This window comes from Rhipicephalus microplus, chromosome 6 (assembly GCF_043290135.1).
Source record: "Rhipicephalus microplus isolate Deutch F79 chromosome 6, USDA_Rmic, whole genome shotgun sequence".
In the NCBI taxonomy this organism is placed as follows: domain Eukaryota; kingdom Metazoa; phylum Arthropoda; class Arachnida; order Ixodida; family Ixodidae; genus Rhipicephalus; species Rhipicephalus microplus.
In genome coordinates, this window is record NC_134705.1 from 146,099,026 (window position 1) to 146,119,639 (window position 20,614).

Here is a 20,614-nt window from a genome sequence, read left to right on the forward strand (position 1 = left end):
TGAAGCCATACCACGAAAGAGAATGAAACATCTACCCCCTCGACTATTAACCTTCCGAATTCACGCATCGCGACGATGCGCATTTCGGAGGGGGAGTAATGCCACAGAGATCGCTCCTACTAATTATTTTACAAAGAGGACCAACGGGACGCTACGTGAGCGTCTACAGTGCCTCGCAACTAACGAGCCGCTATGTGAGCGTCTACAGTGCCTCGCAACTAACGCGACGCTATGTGGGCGTCTACTGGACCTCGCGCCTGCTCACGCATCTTCGTCAGAGCAGCGCATGCCTCCGGTGTACGAGCACGAGCCGGGAAGACTGACGGAGGAGTTGTTCAGAAAGGGACACGTAGACGGAACGCTTTTAGCAGACTCTTCTTTGTGACATAGCTACTTTTCTGGGCACAAGTTCACCCACAATAAATCATTTGTGTGTGTTCGACCTCTTGTATTATGTGACAATATTTTACTAAGCCACATGTGCCCCCTTTCACGGGCCATCCACGAACATAAAAAGAGAACAATTCGTCAACATGCAGTACCAATAGCTGCACATGCGAGTTCCCACAATGGAACGCCGCGGTGAACTCGGGCAATGACTTGACAGGCTCGTTGCAGCGATGGCTGGCGTCTCCGTACAACACGTCCTCGTAGTATCCGCTGGAGGACAGTGCATAGCACCACGCCACGAAAAAACGTCTGTCCTGCGCAAGGCTCGACACTTGTGTATGCGCTGCTGGGGTCTCGGGCGGCGCTGAGCCTTAAGGCAATGAGATAGCAGGCCGAGCATTTTTGGGCACAAGGTAAGGTGACCTGTCCACTGCCGCTATTGAACTGCTGTCGCTCTCGAAACTTCATCTCGGCGAGTTATCTGGTTGCCTAAGGTGCTGACGTAGTACAGGTGACTGTGCACGAGCCCTCTGAGCACCTCGTCAGCAATAAGGCGTCTGGCACCACCGTAGTTTACAGCCGTCGGAAAGTCGGGGTAGAACAGCGGGAAGACAAAGTAGTCTTCAGCGACTTGGAGAGCACCTTGTAAGCCCCATCGGTGGCTAAAAAAAGGAACCTGGCTTAAGAACATTGGCCATGTTTCGTTCCAGGAGTCGCCAGTGCCCGTTCATTAGCTTCAACCAGTCGGTGAAAAAGCAAGCTTCGTGCCTTCGCTCTGGCACCATGGTCGCCAAGAAGCTCTCGTTGTTTTGCAGTAAAGCGGCACTCGGGGCCTGCAGCTGCAATGATATTGTTACGTGGAAAATAACAGTTGCCAGTCCGCAGCCACAACGCAGCTCACCGACAACGTCCACTTCTTCACTCTCAGTCTGAGGCACCTTTCTTGGGTTTGCCTCACTATGCCCTCTTTCAGTCAGCCGAAATCACCTAACACGACCCCCGGCGGCACAAGCGCCGACCCGGCGAGTTTACGGGGCCACAGCAGGAGCAGTGTGGTAACGCTTGAGCCTTGATACGTGGACGATGTTCCTTGATAGCAGAGCGGAAAACGTTGATGGATTATCAGGGACAATTTCATATGTAGTGTCGGTCACTCGTCTAAGCACGCGGAATGGGCCCGTGAAACGAAAGAGAAGTTTTTATGAAAGGCCTGGATGTCGCGTAGGGGACCAAAGAAGAACGAGGGAACCTGTTGCAAAGTATTCGTCGCGATGCCGCTCGTCGTAACGATGCTTCTGCGAGACTTGGGACGCCATTAATCTGCAGCGGGCAAGCTGACGAGCGTGGTCAGCTCGGGTAATAGCGTAGCGTGCTTATTCAGAAGTAGACTGCGCAGCGGCTGGCAGGAAGGTATCCAACGGCAATGTTGGTTCGCGTCCAAACAGAAGATAAAATGGCGAGTACCCAGCAGTGTCATTCCGGGAGGAATTGTCTGCGAACGTCACGTAGAGTAGTGCAAGGTCCCAATCACGATGGTCGGCCGAGACGTATTTCGATAGCATGTCTGTCAGGGTGCGGTTTAAACGTTCTGTAAGCCCGTTTCGCAGCTGCTGGGGACTGAGGGCCGTGAGTTATTTGACGTATGCATGTGGGAGGTAGCGGCCAGATACTGCACCAGGGTGGGCAATCCTTCTCTGGTGAGGGAGTGCGTTCCCGGCGGTGGTTACCGGTGGGGCCGCACCCCAGGCCTCGTAATGCAGTTCCATCACCATGCGGATTTTTTTATCCGGTTGGGAACTGCGCGGCACCGGGATTTGAACCACGGACCGTTCGCATGCGAGGCGGATGCTCTAATCACTACGTCATCGCTGCTGATTTAGCACTATCATTGCATAGTGCTAAAACAGGTGAGGTTTTTGTTTAATGTACACAGGTGCTTGTTACAATAGTTGTTTACAAAAATAATTGGCTAATAACCGAAAATAAGCAGCTCACTCATATCTATTACTACATTATATATTAGGTACACATATATTCACTTTGTGCTGTGGGCGAGAGCTATTCGAAAACATCCAGTGTGCTTCAGTGAGCCATGGTACAGCCTAGAATGGACACTTGCTTAATTTTTACATGACAGTAAATAGTAAATACAATAAGAATTTGATACATCTACAATAAGAATTTGATAGATGTGGTATTTCTCACTTCATTTTCAATTTTCAGTGAAAATGCTGTCATCCCTCATTAGAGTGCATAAGTTTTAGCATGTACAGAATTAGTTGTGTGCATCTCGGATAACACACACTTTCATCCTAGAGGTAGGATCCTTGCTTTAGCTGTCTTGTCCATAAACCCTGGTCCAATTTTTATATTTGGTCATCGAATCACAACCTGTAGTTATTTTAACACATGACTGCCTCAGCAGTAAACACAGTCTTGAATATGTTGCCTAAGTGATCTAGTCATTTCTGTTTTTAAAAGGACTTCAAACGTATCCGCTGAAACACTCTACATGTTGGACACGGTACAAGCAACGAAAAGTTCTTGGTGTGTTGCTGAAGCCAACATTTGAAAAAGTTTGCTTTTCGAAATCTTGGCTCGAGCGCCAGCTCATGTTCCAAGGATCCTCCCATAAAATTCTACCTTATTTAAATTCAGAAGTAACGGTCATGAGACAATCTTAAGCTGAATTTTCCGAATGTGTTAGTGTGTGTCAGTAGACGCGGCACATCACTCACGAGAGATGCATTTCTAGACTTGTTCATTCGCAAGAGCGCTAAATTAAGCAATTCTGTTTATTAGTGTATTAAGCGGAGAAAATTTAAATTCGTTTTTGAGGTGATGTTTTCAAATTAATCTTTTTAGTGATTAGGCTTAATGTTGATCACAGTATAGCTCCGGCACTATTGCACCTGTCCTGATGAAACCTGAGCGGCGACAGGTCTACTTCTAGGGCTTTGCCCTGTATGAGTTAGAAGTTTCCCGGTAGGTTATTACCAAAGTTAAAAGCGATCGTAAGAAAAAAGAAGAAAAAAATTCTCTGACCACGGCGGTGGTCAGATCTGCAACGCAGCAGAGGGTGCTAAGAATCTCTGGATCCGGACAGGCCCCCATTGGAACCTGAACTTGGCAACGTTTAACGCTAGAACCTCATCTAGTGAGGGAAGTCTAGCTGTACTATTCGAGGAGCTAGAGGGACTAAATGGGATATAATAGGGCTCAGTGAGGTTAGGAGGACATATGAGGCCTATACGGTGCTACAGAATGGGCACGTCCTTTGCTATCGGGGCTTGGCTGACAGAAGAGAACTGGGAGTGGGGTTCCTATATCACAGAAACATAGCTGGCAACATAGAGGAATACTATAGCATTAATGAAAGGGTGGTAGGTATCGTAATTAAACTGAATAAGAGATACAAGATGAAGGTGGTACAGGCCTACGCGCCTACATCCAGCCATGATGACGCTTCAGTTGAAAGCTTCTACGAAGATGTAGAATCGGCAATGAGTAAGGTAAAAACACAGTATACAATACTGATGAGAGACTTTATTGCAAATGTAGGGAAGAAGCAGGCTGGAGACCAGGCAGTAGGAGATTATGGCATCGGTACTAGAAACGCCAGAGGAGAGCTACTAGTAGAATTCGCAGAACGCAATAATTTACGGATTTTAAATACCTTTTACTGAAAACGAGGAAACCGCAAGTGGACATGGAGGAGCCTTAATGGCGAAAATAAGAACGAAATAGACTTTATAATGAGTGCGCACCCAGGCATCCTGCAGGATGTGGAAGTGGTTGGCAAGGTACGATGCAGTGACCATAGAATGGTACGGTCTCGAATTCGCCTAGACTTGAGAAAGGAACGACAAAAACTAATACGCAAGAAGCCTATCAATGAGCTAGCACTGAGAGGGAAAGTACAGGAATGCAGAGTCTCGCTTCAGAACAGGTACTCGGCTCTTAGTGAGGAAACCAACCTTAGCATAGATACAATAAATAATAATCTGACGAGTATCATTACGGAGTGTGCAGTGGAAGTTGGAGGCTGGGTAGTTAGACAGGACACTGGCAAGCTTTCCCAGGAAACGAAGAATCTCATTAAGAAGCGGCAAATCATGAAAGTCTCAAGTACAACAGACGAAATAGAACTGGCAGAGCTTTCGAAGTTGATTAATAGGCGTAAGGTATCCGATGTAAGAAGGTATAACATGGAGAGAATTGAACACGCTCTGAAAAACGGAGGAAGCGTCAAAGAAGTGAAGAGGAAACTTGGGATAGGCAAAAATCGGATGTATGCACTAAGGGACAAAGAGGGCAAAATAACTACCAATATGGATAGGATAGTTGAAATAGCGGAGGAATTTTACAGAGATCTGTACAGTAGCAGGGACAACCACGACTTTAATACTATAAGAACTAGCAGTAACTCAGATGCCACCCCACCAGTAATGATAGAAGTCCGAAAAGCTTTGGAGAGCATGCAAAGAGGCAAAGCTGCTGGTGAGGATCAGGTAACATCAGATCTGCTGAAAGATGGAGGACAGATTGTGTTAGAAAAACTAGCCACCCTGTTTACGAGGTGTCTCCTGACGGGAAGAGTACCAGAGTCTTGGAAGAACGCTAACATCATCTTAATACATAAGAAAGGAGATGACAAGGACTTGAAGAATTACAGGCTGATTAGCTTGCTCTCTGTAGTATACAAGCTATTTACAAAGGTAATTGCTAACAGAATAAAGAAAACATTAGAATTCAATCAACCAAAAGAACAAGCAGGATTTCGAACAGGCTACTCAACAATCGACCACATTCATACTATCAATCATGTAATAGAGAAATGCTCAGAATATAACCAACCCCTATACATAGCCTTCATAGATTACGAGAAGGCGTTTGATTCAGCAGAAATATCAGCCGTCATACAGACACTGCGGAATCAGGGCGTCGATGAAGTATATATAAACATCCTGCAAGAAATCTACAGAGGATCAACTGCTACCATAGTGCTTCATAAAGAAAGCAACAGAGTACCAATCAAGAAGGGTGTAAAGCAGGGGGACACAATCTCCCCAATGCTATTTACCGCGTGCTTACAGGAGGTTTTCAGAAGCCTAGGATGGGAACAGCTAGGGATAAGAGTTAATGGAGAGTACCTTAGTAACCTGCACTTCGCCGATGACATTGCATTGCTGAGTAACTCAGGGGACGAATTGCAACTCATCATTATGGAGTTAGACAAGGAGAGCAGAAAGGTGGGTCTTAAAATGAATCGGCAGAAAACGAAAGTAATGTACAACAACCTCGGGAAAGAGCAGTGCTTCGAGATAGGTAATAGTGCACTTCAAGTTGTAAAAGACTATGTCTACTTAGGGCAGGTCATAACCGCGGAGCCGAGCCACGAGATTGAAGTAACTAGAAGAATAAAAATGGGGTGGAGCACATTTGGCAAGCACTCTCAAATTATGACAGGTAAATTGCCACTATCCCTCAAGAGAAAGGTATATAACAGCCGTATCTTGCCGGTACTTAGCTACGGAGCAGAAACCTGGAGACTTACAAAGAGGGTTCAGCTTAAATTGAGGACGACGCAGCGAGCAATGGAAAGAAAAAATGGTAGGTGTAAACTTAAGAGACAAGAAGAGAGCAGAGTGGATTAGGGAACAAACGGGGGTTAAGGATATTATAGCTGAAATCAAGAAGAAGAAATGGACATGGGCTGGGCATGTAGCGCGTAGACAGGATAACCGCTGGTCGTTAAGGGTAATTAACTGGATTCCCAGAGAAGGCAAGCGGGTCAGGGGGAGACAGAAGGTTAGGTGGGCAGATGAGATTAAGAAGTTTGCGGGTATAAATTGGCAGCAGCAAGCACAGGACCGGGTTAACTGGCGGAACATGGGAGAGGCCTTTGTCCTGCAGTGGACGTAGTCAGGCTGATGATGATGATGATGATGATGATGATGATGATGATGAAGCCCGTTTGTCTGGGGATGGAACGATGTCGTGAGCTTATGTTGGGTAGAACAGGAACGCAGGATTTTGTCAACCACTTTCGAAAGGAACGTACGGCCTCGGTCTGTCAGCAGTTGACGAGGGGCTCAATGCACTAAAACGAGATCGCGTAGTAGAAAATCAGCGACGTCTGTAGCGCAGCTTGTTGGCATGGCTCGCGTAACTGCATAACGGGTCGCGTAATCCGTAGACACTGCGACCCACTTGTTTCCGGAGGCGGATGTTGGGAAAGGACCGGGAAAGTCCAAACCAACACGGAAGAATGGCTCCGATGGGATGTCGATGGGCTGAAGATATCCGGAAGGAAGTCCCGACGGCTTTTTGCGACGCTGGCAAGTTTCACAAGCGTTCACATAGCGACGTACAGAGTGTGAATGGCAAGGCCAGTAGAATTGGCGGCGGACACGGTCATATGTGTGAGAGACACCAAGGTGACCCGCGGTTGGCACGTCATGGAGCTCGCGTAGGACTGTGGAACGCAGGTGCTTTGGTATGACCAGAAGTAGGTCGTGACCATTGGGCGATAAATTACGCCGATAAAAGGTGCGGTCCTTTAAGGTAAACATGCGAACAGAAGCGTCTTGCGGTGAAGTTTCGAGCTGTTGTATTAGGCGGCTGATATCCGGATCGCGACGCTGCTCGTCCCCGAGATGAAGCAGCTGGGAGATGGAAAGGACGCAGCCCACAGAATTGGTGCTCGTAGTATTGCAGTCGGCCACAGGGTAGCGTGACAGACAATCCACATCTTTGTGTAGTTTTCCTGATTTATACACTACGGTGTAAGAATACTCCTGGAGGCGGAGTGCCCAGCGGGCGAGACGACCTGTGGTATCTTTGACGGAGGCGAGCCAGCAGAGAGCGTGGTGGTCGGTGAGGACTATAAATGGTCGGCCGTATAAGTAAGGGCGAAATGTCGCGACTGCCCACACCAGCGCTAGGCATTCGCGCTCTGTGATGGAATAATTACGCTCCGAGGGGGACAGCAGCATGCTTGCATAAGCTATCACGCGATGCTGCCCATGTTGTCGCTTAGCCAACACAGCGCCTATTCTGTAACCACTGGCATCGGTGCGGACTTCGGTCGGTGCCGTAGGGTAGAAGTGAGCCAGCACAGGAGAAGAAGTGAGCAAAGTGGTAGGTCGGAAAATGCTGCTGCTTGCGAGGGACCCCAGGTAAACGTCTCATCTGGTTTGAGTAAATCTGTTAGGGGCCGAGCGATTTCCGCAAAGTTCGTGATGAACCACCGAAAATACGAGCAGAGCCCCACAAAGCTGCGGACATCTTTGGCGGTTTTTGGTACAGGAAAGTCCTTCACAGCTCGAACTTTTTCTGGGTCAGGATGTACGCCGTAAGCGTCAACAATATGTCCAAGTATTGTAATGCGACAGTGACCAAACCGGCACTTGGATGAATTCAGCTGAAGGCCGGCGAGACGGAATACATCAGGAATTTTCGACAGTCTCTCAAGGTGCGCTTCCAAAATAGGAGCAAACGCAATCACGTCATCCAGATAACGAAGACATGTAGACCACTTGAATTTATGGAGCAGGGAGTCCATCATTCGTTCAAAGGTGGCGGGGGCATTAAATAAGCCAAAAGGCTTGACTTTGACTTGGTAGAGGCCATCGGGTGTTACAAAAGCCGTCTTCTCTCGGTCCATGGGGTCCACGGCAATCTGCCAATAACCAGAACGAAGATCGATGGAAGAAAAGTAGGCGGCACCATGGAGGCAATTAAGGGCGTCGTCAATGTGGGGCAGAGGGTATGCGTCTTTCTTGGTGATGTTGTTAAGGTGGCGATAGTCCACACAAAATCGCCACGATCCGTCCTTCTTTTTAACTAATACCACCTAGGATGCCCAGGGACTGGAGGATGGTTCAATAATGTCCTTCGCTAGCATCTTGTTCACCTCCTTCTGAATTATGCTCCGCTCAAAAGCAGACACTCTGTAGGGACGGTGGTGAACAGGGTTGGCATCACCTGTGTGTATGCGATGCTGGACAAAGGACGTCTACCCAAGAGGTCGGTCGCCAAAATCGAAAATATTCTGGTATGCCTCGAGAAGATGTTGTAGGGCTTCAACTTGCGCAGGCGGAAGATCACTGGCGATCATGTCTGCAATTTGACGGCTGCCCGAATGTGTTGCGAGTGATGTGCGCTGCGGTGAAACAAGTGTGTCTAAGGCAAACACTTCAATTTGTTAATCGAGTAACGGACACAGGTGTGCCACAGAAATGCCTTGTGGAAGCACATGACTCATGTAGCCGAAATCGACAAGAGGTAGACAAGTTTTGTTATCTGTGATGCTGAGCACCGTATAGGGCACTGCAATATTGTGCGCAAGGAGTACGTCTGTGAGAGGGGTAGCGTAATAGTCACCGTCGGGCACAGCTGGTGAGCACAGAAAATCGACGTACGTCACAGTTTTGGAGGGCAGGCGAACAAAGTCACTGCATTGTAATCGGCATGTAGGTTGGTACGGGGGCGGCACTGATTTGTGGCAGTTCAAGGCGGAGCACACCAGCGGAGCACACCAGCGGAGCAATCAATCAGAACAGAATTGGCAGCAAGAAAATCGCGACCTAGTATGAGGTCGTGGGGACATGTTGCAAGCACGGTAAAAACGACGAGCACTTGATGACCGGCTACGGTAAGTTGAGCTGTGCACATACCGACGACAGGGACTGTTGCACCATCTGCAACTTGGACGACACTGGTTGAGGGGGGCGTGAGGACCTTCTTCATGCGACGACGAAAACGCGAACTCATAATACAGACGTGAGCGCCCGTATCTATCAAAGCTTCAACAGGTGTGTCATCAACATATACTTCTAGGGTGTTCCGATTCGAACGTAAGGGCAACAGAGGATTTTCGGGTAAGATCGACAGGTCAGCTTCACCTCCAGAAGCTGCGCAGCCTAGTTTTCCGGGGACATGCGGCGGTTAAACGATGGCGAGGGAGAGCGGCGACGCGTATTTGAACGAGAAGGGCGGCTTTGAGGCGGTGGCGACAACGGGACAGGGTGGCCGTAGTCCTCAGGGGCAATAAATGCTTTAGACTCAATGCGGGTCGGATAACGGTGGTTTGGTGGACGGAATGAGTTACTGTAAGTGGGGTATGAGCCAGAAGACATAGATGGCCATTGGCTGCGGCAGTAACGAGCGATGTGTCCTGCGCGACCACAGCGCAAGCAGATTGGCTTATCATCAGCTGTTCGCCATTCAGACGGGTTCCTGGTTCGAATAGAGTATGGACGGCGACGTCTCATGTCCACAGAAGCTATCGAGGGACCAGTATTATCCAGGGTGGGTGCAGTGGACAGGATAGCAAGGTTAGCGAAATCCTGGCGGACAACAGCCTGGATCAAGGCGACAGCTGGGGTTGAGGCGTAGGGCAACGTCAGTTTGTTGGCAGCCGGGTAAGCGGCTTCGAGTTCACGTCGGACGATGCGCGTCACGTCTTCGGTTGTAGATGGATGACAAGGAGTGGCTTCGCAAGACGACGTTGCCACGGTGTTGGGTAGGCACTGAAACTGCTGCAAAATGCGTCGACTCTTCGCCTCCTCGAGACGGCGGCACTCTTTGATCACGGCATCGATGGTCGTTACGTTGGTAAATACAAGCAGGCTGAACGCATCGTCGGCGATTCCTTTTAAAACGTGCGAAATCTTGTCGGTCTCAGTCATGTTGGGATCGTCCCTTTGACACAACGCTAAGACGTCTTGAATATAAGTCAAGTATGGCTCAGTGGACGTCTGTGTACGTACAGCCAATTGCTTTCGGGCATCAAGCTGTTGACCAAACGGGTTGCCAAAGAGGTCGCGGAGCTGTTGTTTAAACATTTCCCAGCTTGTGATTTCGTGCTCCTGGGTCTCAAACCAGATGTGAGGGGTCTTGTCAAGATAGAAAATGACATTCGCAAACACTACGGTTGGGTCCCAGTCATATTGCTTGCTGACGCACTCGTACATGCTAAGCCACTTGTCCACATTCGCGTTGTCCTCTCCAGTAAAGGTACCGGGATCACGGGGTTGCGTTAGGGCGACGTACCGGGTTGCTGCCGTTGCCGAGGTAGATGGCGAAGCCGTATCCTCACCCGGAGCCATGGTAGCAGACTTAAGGAGGCGTCCACTGCGTAGCTACGTTGTCAGAAGAGTACCCGGCACCTCCACCAAAATGTTACGCGAAAAATAACAGTTGTCAGTCCGCAGCCACAACGCAGCTCACCGACAACGTCCACTTCTTCACTCTCAGTCTGAGGCACCTTCTTGGGTATGCCTCACTATGCCCTCTTTCAGTCAGCCGTAATCACGTAACAATATGTTCTTGTGGCTTTCCACGACGTCAGCGAAGATGTTTCGCACGTCGCTAGCCAGTTCACCCGCCTCACGACGCTTCGGAAACAAACTCAGCCACTCAGTGTCCACCGTGCTTTGTACTGCATCAGACAACGATACCAGTGTGCAGACAAAGACATGCCGGTAAACTCCAGCGTCAAATTTTCAATAACTAGGCTCGCCAAACAGCCCAGCTCGCCAGCGACACGAAGGCCTAAGCGGAGCGTGAGTGACTCTTGCACGTCAGATTTGAATCCCAGGAGGTAGACGATGGACCGAAGCAGGCCGGCATTTTTCACCAGAACGGTGACTTGTGCTGTGAAGCGGCGTGCCCAGATGAAGCACTCATTTAAGAGGAGCAGCAGCCGACTAGCAGCAATGCCCGGAGTCACCGTTACTGTGAGATTGCGTATCGGCGTTTGGAGAATGCTCGAGTGTGGCTCGGTCATGGCAGCATCCAGTACTTCCAGCGTGAGCCGGTGCGCCACCTCGATCTTGGAGGCAACTACATCTTGGACCGATTAGGAAGTGCCGAATATGTTCAAAATGGCGTGCGCGTACTTCTTGTGCTGAAAAGAAGCTGCCGTGCCTGCCCGCTGGCCGGTGAACAACCGCATGGTGGTGATCCATCTACGGAACGTAGCGCTGTGGCCAATTCTCAGTACAGAGTCTTCTACTCCCCCGCGAAAGGGAGCCAGGCCGAAGCTCAGGTGCAACCACACGTGTACGTCCCATTTGCCGGACAGGTCCAACAATATCTCTAGAAGACCCCAGGAAGACATCTTTGCCACGGAAGATGGCATTCAGCCATGAACTGCTTAAATTCAGGCAAGCTGCTGGTTGATAGCTCAATAACCGACTTCGCAATGCCAGCCACTATTTTCTCGACACCCAGTACAGACGACCCTGTAGAATGGTGGCCGCCAGTGTCTTCGGAGCTCCACCCGATGGCTTTGAGCGTGCGACTGTACATCGCGCCTACTGCAGCGTCCACGGCAGAGAACAGATCATGGTGGTGCTTCCAGCAGTCGCAGACAAAGCGATAAAAATTTCGGCACGGGTCTCGAGATATGCTGACGGTGCGCTCGATGGCAGCCTTGTAGGTGTGGCACGCCACTTTGGCGCATCCAGCAAAAAGCGGTAGATCCGCGTTAGGCATCCGTTGGGAGCTGGCACGGAAAATACCACGATCAATGACGCGAATACACATCGTTGCTCCCAAGTGCAATACAAAGCCGATGACGCAGATGATGGCCGCCACATCCAGGATGACCTTGTGTCTGGGGTTCATGAGCCAGTTTCCTTCCATCACGACCACATTGAGATTGGCATGGTCCTGGGCCCGCGAGAATAAAACCTCAGTGTTAATGCGACTGCACATTAGTAAGTATACTGAGCTTGAGAAAACACAGTAGGCCTCATCTTATTCACACAAGCTTTGAATACGCGCGAGTGTTCGGGCAAGGTAAAATGTTCGGGCAAGGTAAGATGTTCGGGCAAGATAACTTTGGTGTCGGTGACACTGGGTAGGTGAGATATATGAGCCTTACGTAGCACGTTTCAATGCTTAGGCTGAAGAATATCACTACGCGTCACCTAGAAAATTAAAGTTGTCACTATTGACAAATATTTCAGGAACACATGAAGAGAATGCTTTTAAAATTTTTTTCCTGCGAACATAGAGGAATGGAGAGGCAACTGGCGCAGGTATGGTAATAGAAAATGCTTGTTTTTCTGAGAGTGTAATAGAGTGCTTTGCGATGAGATGTAAAAGACAGTGAGTGCCGGGCCACTTGTATTTCACAAAAATGGACAGCAACAGGACAAAACGCAAGATTGCCTACACAATACAGGGCACACATACATCATAGGGAGTTCAACTTCTGTGCGATGTGTCTTTGATATCAGCAGTCAACGATTAGGATGCTAATTTATACGTCGTAGTTCACTTTCTTTCTCACTTTTCCTTCCCTTACTCGTCTTCGCGCTTTACATTTCAAACTAGCTGAAACTGCCTGATTTCTAAGCTGACTATTTATTATGTTTGAGATAGACTTGTCGTATCGTAGGTGGATATATTAGTATAATAAATCTACACTAATCAATGATTTGGGTGAGTTACGGACGGTTCTAGATTTTCTGTAGCCAAACAGTCGGGCTAACAGGGCCATCTTTGACTGGTAAAGTATACACGATTGTGGTAGTTTGGGTGGACTGTCACGATTCAGATAAAATGAACCCAATCGTAGTCAATAACGAGACTGGTCCTTCGGCAGTAAGGTCACGGAGACAACGTAGCCACATGCTGGATCGCTCTTTTGTCTTGAATAGTAATTATAAGCTTCGTGTGCGCTAATGGTGGATCGACCTATGTGACGATACATGCAGAGTTGCGATAAGCTCGAGTGTGGCGCATCTAACCTGTTCATGCATTTGTTTTTTTAATGTTTATGTAAACCACTGATGGCTGGGCATGTGATCTTTCACGGATTTAACAGCTCCGCTTCGTTTAGCCAACTGCGAATACAATAAAACGAAAACTTTGGCCGTCGAAGGCATACATAGCCACGCCTACACGTTCATATACAAGCGGTTCTCGCTGCTGTTTTGGTGTCCTTGGTGTTCATAGATGCGGCACTGTATTTGACACATTTATCATGCAATGATAACGTACGCATCGAGAAACACCTGTTGCTAAAATATGGCGAGGTATTGTCGGTCATGGTGCACTTTCACGAGAAAGTAATGTCGCAACGCGAGTGGTTTGATTCAGAGACACACGCAAGACACCCCGTTCCGCACAGTTATTGCACAGTCGTGCCGAAAGGCGAGCTTTTAAACATAGCCGTCAACTGGACTGCTGTACGACTACCGTACTTGTCGCAATGATGTAGCCTTTATGGAAGGTGTAGGCACCCAAACATGCTCAGAGAACGAACCAACTTAGTAAAATTAGACCGCATGCAGCCTACACACTCGAGTTCACGTGGGGTGCAACCCCTGATTCTCCCACTGTCACGGCTATTTGGCGCTGCCATCGTATTCATGCATGCGCAATGGCTACTATCGTCGAGTATACCCGACACTCACCTGTGCGGCCGCGGGAGCTGGCTGCGGTAGCAGGAAGGCAGGCGTCGCTGAAGAACCAAGCGCGGTGTCGGCTCCATCGCCGCTGGCTTCCACATCCGCGATTAGCCTCGCAGCCCCCTCCTGCTGGTCCTCCTCACGAAACTCGTGCAACTCGAAGATATCTCGGTTCGGCTGCCTGGCCTTGCTTATGCGCTTGGAACTGCATACGTCATTCGACTCTGAAATCGACGAGCTTGAGCTGTTGCTGCTAGGCGAAGTCCTCGACCCTGCGACGGCTATCGCGACGTTCATGCACGGCCTCCACATCGTCCCTGACCAGTCGGAGTATTGTCTACGTGCGAAAGTAGCCACTAAAGGTTGGCGAGAGCGACCTAAAAACGTTTGCAAGCCTCGATACAACTGCTTCTGCTTGATCGGTCTGCTCGAGACAGACCTGTTCACGCGGAACTACTTGAACTACTTGTTTGTTTCGTTTGAAGCCTAGAATCCATGGCACATACTCACTCTGGGGGATCGGCCAAGAAAACATGTAGTATTCTATGGACGGTAAATATGATAAGTATGATAATTTCTCACTTTGGTCTAAGAAATCCAGAGCCGACGTGTTAGTGTGCTTTGGATCCGTCGGTGGAAAATTCTGCGAAGCCTCGCTATGTTTCTCGAATAGCACAGAACTCTTGAATCAAGTGTATAAATTCAGCGCGGCTTCTTATCGAAAGCCGATATTTTTTAAAGTAAACGGATGCTATGTGTTATTTAAAAACAGGAGGTTTCAGATATGCCAACTGAGGTTCCCCCGCATGCCTCAGCCGATGGGGGGGGGGGGGGGGGGGGTTAAAGGTTCAAACACCTGGCTTTCGCCGAAAACCGTCCCGAAACCACCATATGATTTTGAGAGATGCCGCACTAGAGGGCTCCGGAAATTTAGACCACCTGGGTTTCTTTAACGTGCACCCAAATCCGAGCACACGGGTCTAAATCATTTTTGCCGCCATTAAAAATGCAGCCACTGAAACCGGGATTTGAGGCCGTGACCTGAGGTCAGCAGCCGAGTCGCCTGGCCTCTAGAACACACACGGCGGGACTTGAGCCTCTGCTGTGAAGAAGCTTGTATTAAAAGACTGACATAGCCATGCGTAGGACAGAATCATGTAGTCAGGTATGGCGAAATATTCAAGGCAAGCGTATTTAGACGAGTGGGAACAGTGAAGCCTGTTCTGTTTTAACCGAATATGCTGGAGGACGCAGCGCATGTGCAACACCTCAATGCCGAAGAATGGCACGCTTGGGTTGATAGCTCGTGACCAAACATAAGAACAAATACGGCGAATTTTTAGCTGTTACGACATATGCGGTTGTGTGAAAGGCTGATGGCAATGAGTCATGCGCACAGTAAGTAAAACAAAAGCGCTTACCGACATCACTTCTGGTTTAAAGCAATGTGCACATATATGCATGTCTATTAGGGGGTCCCTATCAAAACGCCGAAAATCGAAAGGTCGCACTATGAAACGGCCTAAGGTCAGATCGACAAAAAATTGAAATGCCGAAAGAGTGAAATGCCGAAAATGCAAAATGGTGAGAAATGAAAACGCCGAAGAGAGAACGCCGAAATCACATACAGTAACTTTTATTGAACCACCGGGAAAATAAATGACGGGCTTCGTAAATTATTGCTACCGCTTGTTCATTTTTGCCGTGTCACTTTCTCCTGACCTAGCTGTTTAACGTTTTCTGCAAATGTTCCAGTACTATCATATGAAAGCCATGTAAAATTTCGTATTCTTAATCTGTCGTGAAGCTATGGGAATATCAGTTGGACAGGGTGGCCGTCATAGGTAAGCAGAATAAAAACAAATGGCAGTGCTGTCCCGCGTTCGGAGTACAAAAGCAGCAGGAATGTGAGGGAGTTGTCATTTCCATGAAAATGAAACAATATGTTGTTGTAGCGTCCTCCTAGAAGGGAAAAAGAAAACCTGGATCAAAAGACTGTTGTTTGACAATAATATACGTTCCAAGCAATACTGTACTTGCAAGAAGCGAGGCAAATGTAACGCTAGAATGGTTACCAACAATCCTGGAAAGGGTACTCACAAGGTCGTCTCGAAAAAAAAAGTGGTCCACGAAAACCATACTGCGGATGTCTATAGAGCGACAGTTCTTCGCACTCAAGAGCGGGTCAATATTCTGGCGGTGGCCTTGAACAAGGCCCCGATGAAACTTGTGCAGCAAGTCACGGCAGATGTGCAAGCGTCTTCAAGGCAACACCTTTCGAGTGGTGAAGCCTTGCACCAGATTGTAAGAAGGAAAAGAAAAATGGACTGCCCACACCAGGCGTCTGCTGTGCCTGAGCTCGTCCTTGAGGCCGAGTCCCGAACAACCGTAAATTACCATGAGGTTCTGCGACGGGACTGCACCAGTGCAGATGAAGCTCGACTCCTCATTTATTTCATGGACAAAAACATCTGGAAACTGGACAATACACATATGTGGCTCATGGATGGAACATTTAAGACTGTCACCGCTCTTCGAACAGCTTTGAAATTCACGGTTTTGTTCGTGGTCATGCGTCCGCTTTTGTTTACTGTGTAATAAATCGGTGACCGAAGGGCCGACCCACACGCGATGAGAATACGGCTATTAGAGATAAGGGTGAACGCGCACGCATTTCGTACATAGCCGGCAGAACCCTTATCTTGCTACAATATATTACCTTCCAGTATAGCTTGATCTTCTCGGCGTGTAATTTCGGTGTCTTGAGTTTTCGGCATTTCAAAATTTTTACTTTTCATAATTTCAGCGTTTTGATTTTCCAATAGAGCGGCCTTCAGAGTTTCGGCGTTTTGAATGCCACCCCTGTGAGGGCATGCATGCTCCTATGCAGGCCACGTCAGAGCCCACAACTGCCGCAAGGTGCAGCCCCTCACCAAAGCCGGCAGCTTTGACGCTCTACAAAGCCGTGGGCGTTGCTATATAACGTATATTGATCCATTGTATTAAAGTATAAATAGGGCCGCTGACGGGCTGCTTTCGATACTGGCACCAATGCAGCACCCTCTACCACGAGCTGGCGTTGCCAGCATTAAGAAGGTGTGTTTCGTGATGAACGCAATTCGACGGAATAAAGGCAATGTTGAAAATGTTGACTACATTTCAGGATGGCGGCATAATCGTGACCAAACGATATGGCAATGGAGTGCGGCATTGTCTTTCTTAACATCCCGAAGGGCTTGACCGAAAGTAAGGTGAGGAGACCACCGCATGCAAGAAGTTGTGCTACACTCAGCTATGTATGGTACGTGCTTTTGCACAACTCCCTACAGCACTACATTTCTTTGATAAGGGCCTCCATGGTTGCTGAAGCTGCAGCGCCATTGGGAGTACATGTATCACTGATGTTAAGACTGCTTAACCTATAGTAAGATATTTATACATACACACTCATACAGTTAGACATTCTTGAAGTTTATTTGAATCAAAAATATCGCCTGTTCGGACGGTGGCGTTCGTAGGTCCTTCATTTTTGCGTATCATCGCTTTGTAAGCCAGCTGTTAGTATCGGTATTACTTCTAAAATTATTGTAACGCAATTTTGAAGACGCAAGACTCTTCGTTTATTAGCGGAGCCTGAGCCCCACAAGACAAGTCTGAGTGGTGATGATGAGTATGTAGAGCTGAGAAGATCAGTCATTGCACGTTTCGACGACTGTGCAATGCCATTTCCAAGTAAGAATGAAGTAATTCCTGTCTGATAGCAAAAGCAACAACACTTTATCACCTGCAGACCACCGCCGAGGTCTTGTCTTTTTGTCGTGATACTTCTTTAGCGAAGCGCCTGCGTTCGTAGTTTTCATGAACGATCTTGCGGGTGTTTTGCACCCTCTCTTGAATTTCACTGACGTATCCATTCGTGGTCTTGAATTCAAGATCCTTGTTGTCGCCTGTCCATAATCTCCTGAGAATGCACATTGGACCTCGGACAAATCGTCCGTAATGTGCATGAATTAGAGAAAATCCAAGGCTCGCGATAAGCAAACGGTAGTGGAGCCCAGTCTCTGTTCTGGTGTTCAGGGCACTCCTGACATCATCTCGAGCTTCCCTGTAAACTTTTCTGCAAGCCCTTTTGTCATGAGATGGTGTGGCGTTGTGATGAGTTGTCGAAATTACAACAAACATTCTAGTTCTGGCCTCAGGTGAGATGTAAATGATCTGTCACTCACTATATCCCGTGGAACCTAACGCGAGCGAACATACGTGGTAGCGCTTCCGCTACTCGCTCCGTTTTAACGCTGGGAAAGGCTACCGCATAAGGGTAGTGCGTGTAAAAGTCTATCATAGACAGAACATATTTGTTTCTGTGTTTAGAAGCTGTGGAATGTGTACCGATAATATCGATCGTAACTGAATGAAGTGCGATTTCGTTAGTGGGCTTATTCCCCAAAAGCACACGACCCACGAGGTGCTCAACTAATGTTGTTTGACAAATGTCACATAATTTCACAAAGCCTGTGACATCCTCCTGTGCTCCAGGCCAATAAAACTCCTGCCTACCCAATATAATGTCCTCTTTTGCCCTTAATGACGAGTGAGCAATGCCTCGTGCGTCATCTTCATTACTTTGGACCGCATGTCTTCGAAGCTACCATTTGCTCAAAGTCCCGGTTTCGCAGTCCCATAACACTGGAAAAGGATACTATGGCCCAGAACAAACTTGGTAGTAGTTCGTTTTTTGGACGTTGATGTTTTGTCGAATGCTTAGAAGAAAGCCTACAATGTAAGATTTGAAGATTTGTGCTCTGCGATTCCGCAGATCTTCTGAACTGACTTTTAACGGGTTGACCTGTGGTGTGGGTAATTAACATTGTTCGTTTCCCACCTTCCTTGTAGCAGCCGTCTGTTTCGATTTGCCACGCTTTGTCATTGCATTTTTCACGTTCTCATGTGGTGAATATGTTTGGTTGTACTCGGGTTCCGCAATCGGGACAACATCCTCGATGTTGCCGAGGTTAATATCGTACAGGGGGTCCTCAATGCAAATAGTGACGGCATGTATGCAAAAACATTTACTTTGGCTTGTATGTGAAAGTTCGTTTAAGAATTTTTATTTGCCTAAAAGATGTCTTGCTTCACTATGCCACATTTGTGGTCGGTTGCGACACGAAAAGATGCCTATTATTAATAAAACAGTTGCGTGAGGGGGCTTGTTTTAATGTAAAAAACTATAGGTTTGAGCGCATATTTTCAAAGCGCCCATTGAAGGTGGTTTTGGGTCCTTGTTAAGCTGCCTCTTTCTAAGAGCAGCTTTTACCTGCAGCTGTCTTTTATGAAACGTATTGATGAGAAGTAAAAATTATTAATATTATTATTATTAATATTATTATTATTATTATTATTATTATTATTATTATTATTATTATTATTATTATTAAGGTTGCCCTAAATTTTTTTAAAAGACATAGTTTGTACGTAGATGAACTCATACAAGTTATTAGTAATCAATTGAAATTTAAAGGTCTACTGCTTGCCGCAAGTGCTGTCAGAGGAAGGCCCTCGGGAGAATTCGCAGTAGCAGTGGCTTCTTTCTACTGCAACAGATTCATAGCCTTTGTGCTTTCTTGAAAACTGAAAGAAAAAATAATGAAATTGAATGAACAGCTCATTGACATGGCGTACCTGCTGCGCCTCATGACGATTTCGTCATAATCATTACTGAGGTAATTAGCCAAGGTTGCCGCTGGGGGCTACATTGTCTAATGTATGTCTCTGTATCGCTGCTGAAATTTCAGGTGCGCGCCATGGCTACTCTTTCGCTGCAGCTTTTAAAAGCCAAGATTGTTGTTATATGAATGACAAAAAAAAAATGAGAAATTGGTGAGTGGTATTCTGGAGGCGCTGCGTTAGAGTGCCTAGAGCGTGCAGCGGAGGAGAACGAGCGCATCAAGTCACGTCACACGTGAGACATGAGCGCCACCTGGCAGTTTCTTTTGGAAAACAAAGCGCGTGGCCATGCGCGCCCGTCTCAGAGGTGATAAGGTGTAGAACGCGAGGCGACGGGTAGGTGCCACCACCATCTCGTCTTAGCAAAGCGTTGGAAACACTCCCCGTTCCGTGCAAGCGTTGCATGGTCAGCGCAGCGTGATAAGCGATACAGTCCTTAACATTACTTATGTATGCGTTTTCTAGTAAGAGATGCATATGCAGAATATATGCGTGTTGTTATGATGCCCTAGGCATGCGCAATAATTGCCTTTTAACTGACAATTGCGCAAACATGAATGATCAACCTTGAGCAACATTGGTGGTCGCTGCGAATGGGGTAGGCCGTTTTAAGTACACGATGGCGGTAAGAGTAGACAAGCAGACAAATGTACAGACAGAAAGACAGACAGACAGACAGACAGACAGACCAAAATTTTTGCGTCGAAGGTCCCCAAGAAAGGCTATTGTCTTTAAAAAACGAAACTCTAAAGAGCGTTCATTGTTTCTAACCTTTGATGTCGCGTCACCCTACTCCCGCACATGTCCTCTCCCAGCAGCAGGCTGCGGCGCATCGAGGCGCGTCCAGACAACGTATGGCGTTTCTGCAAAGAGGGAGTGACGAAGTTGCATGCGTATTGGCGCTTATTGATGTCTCCTCGGGCGTCAGTTGTTAATGCTATTAGTACGTCACATCTATACAAAAAGTGAACATTCAAAATAAAATGAATTTCGCCTGATAATACGTTGAGTTAGATAATCAGTTTCCATGGGCGTATTCAAGAGAAAACCACTCGAACACTTCTAATTCT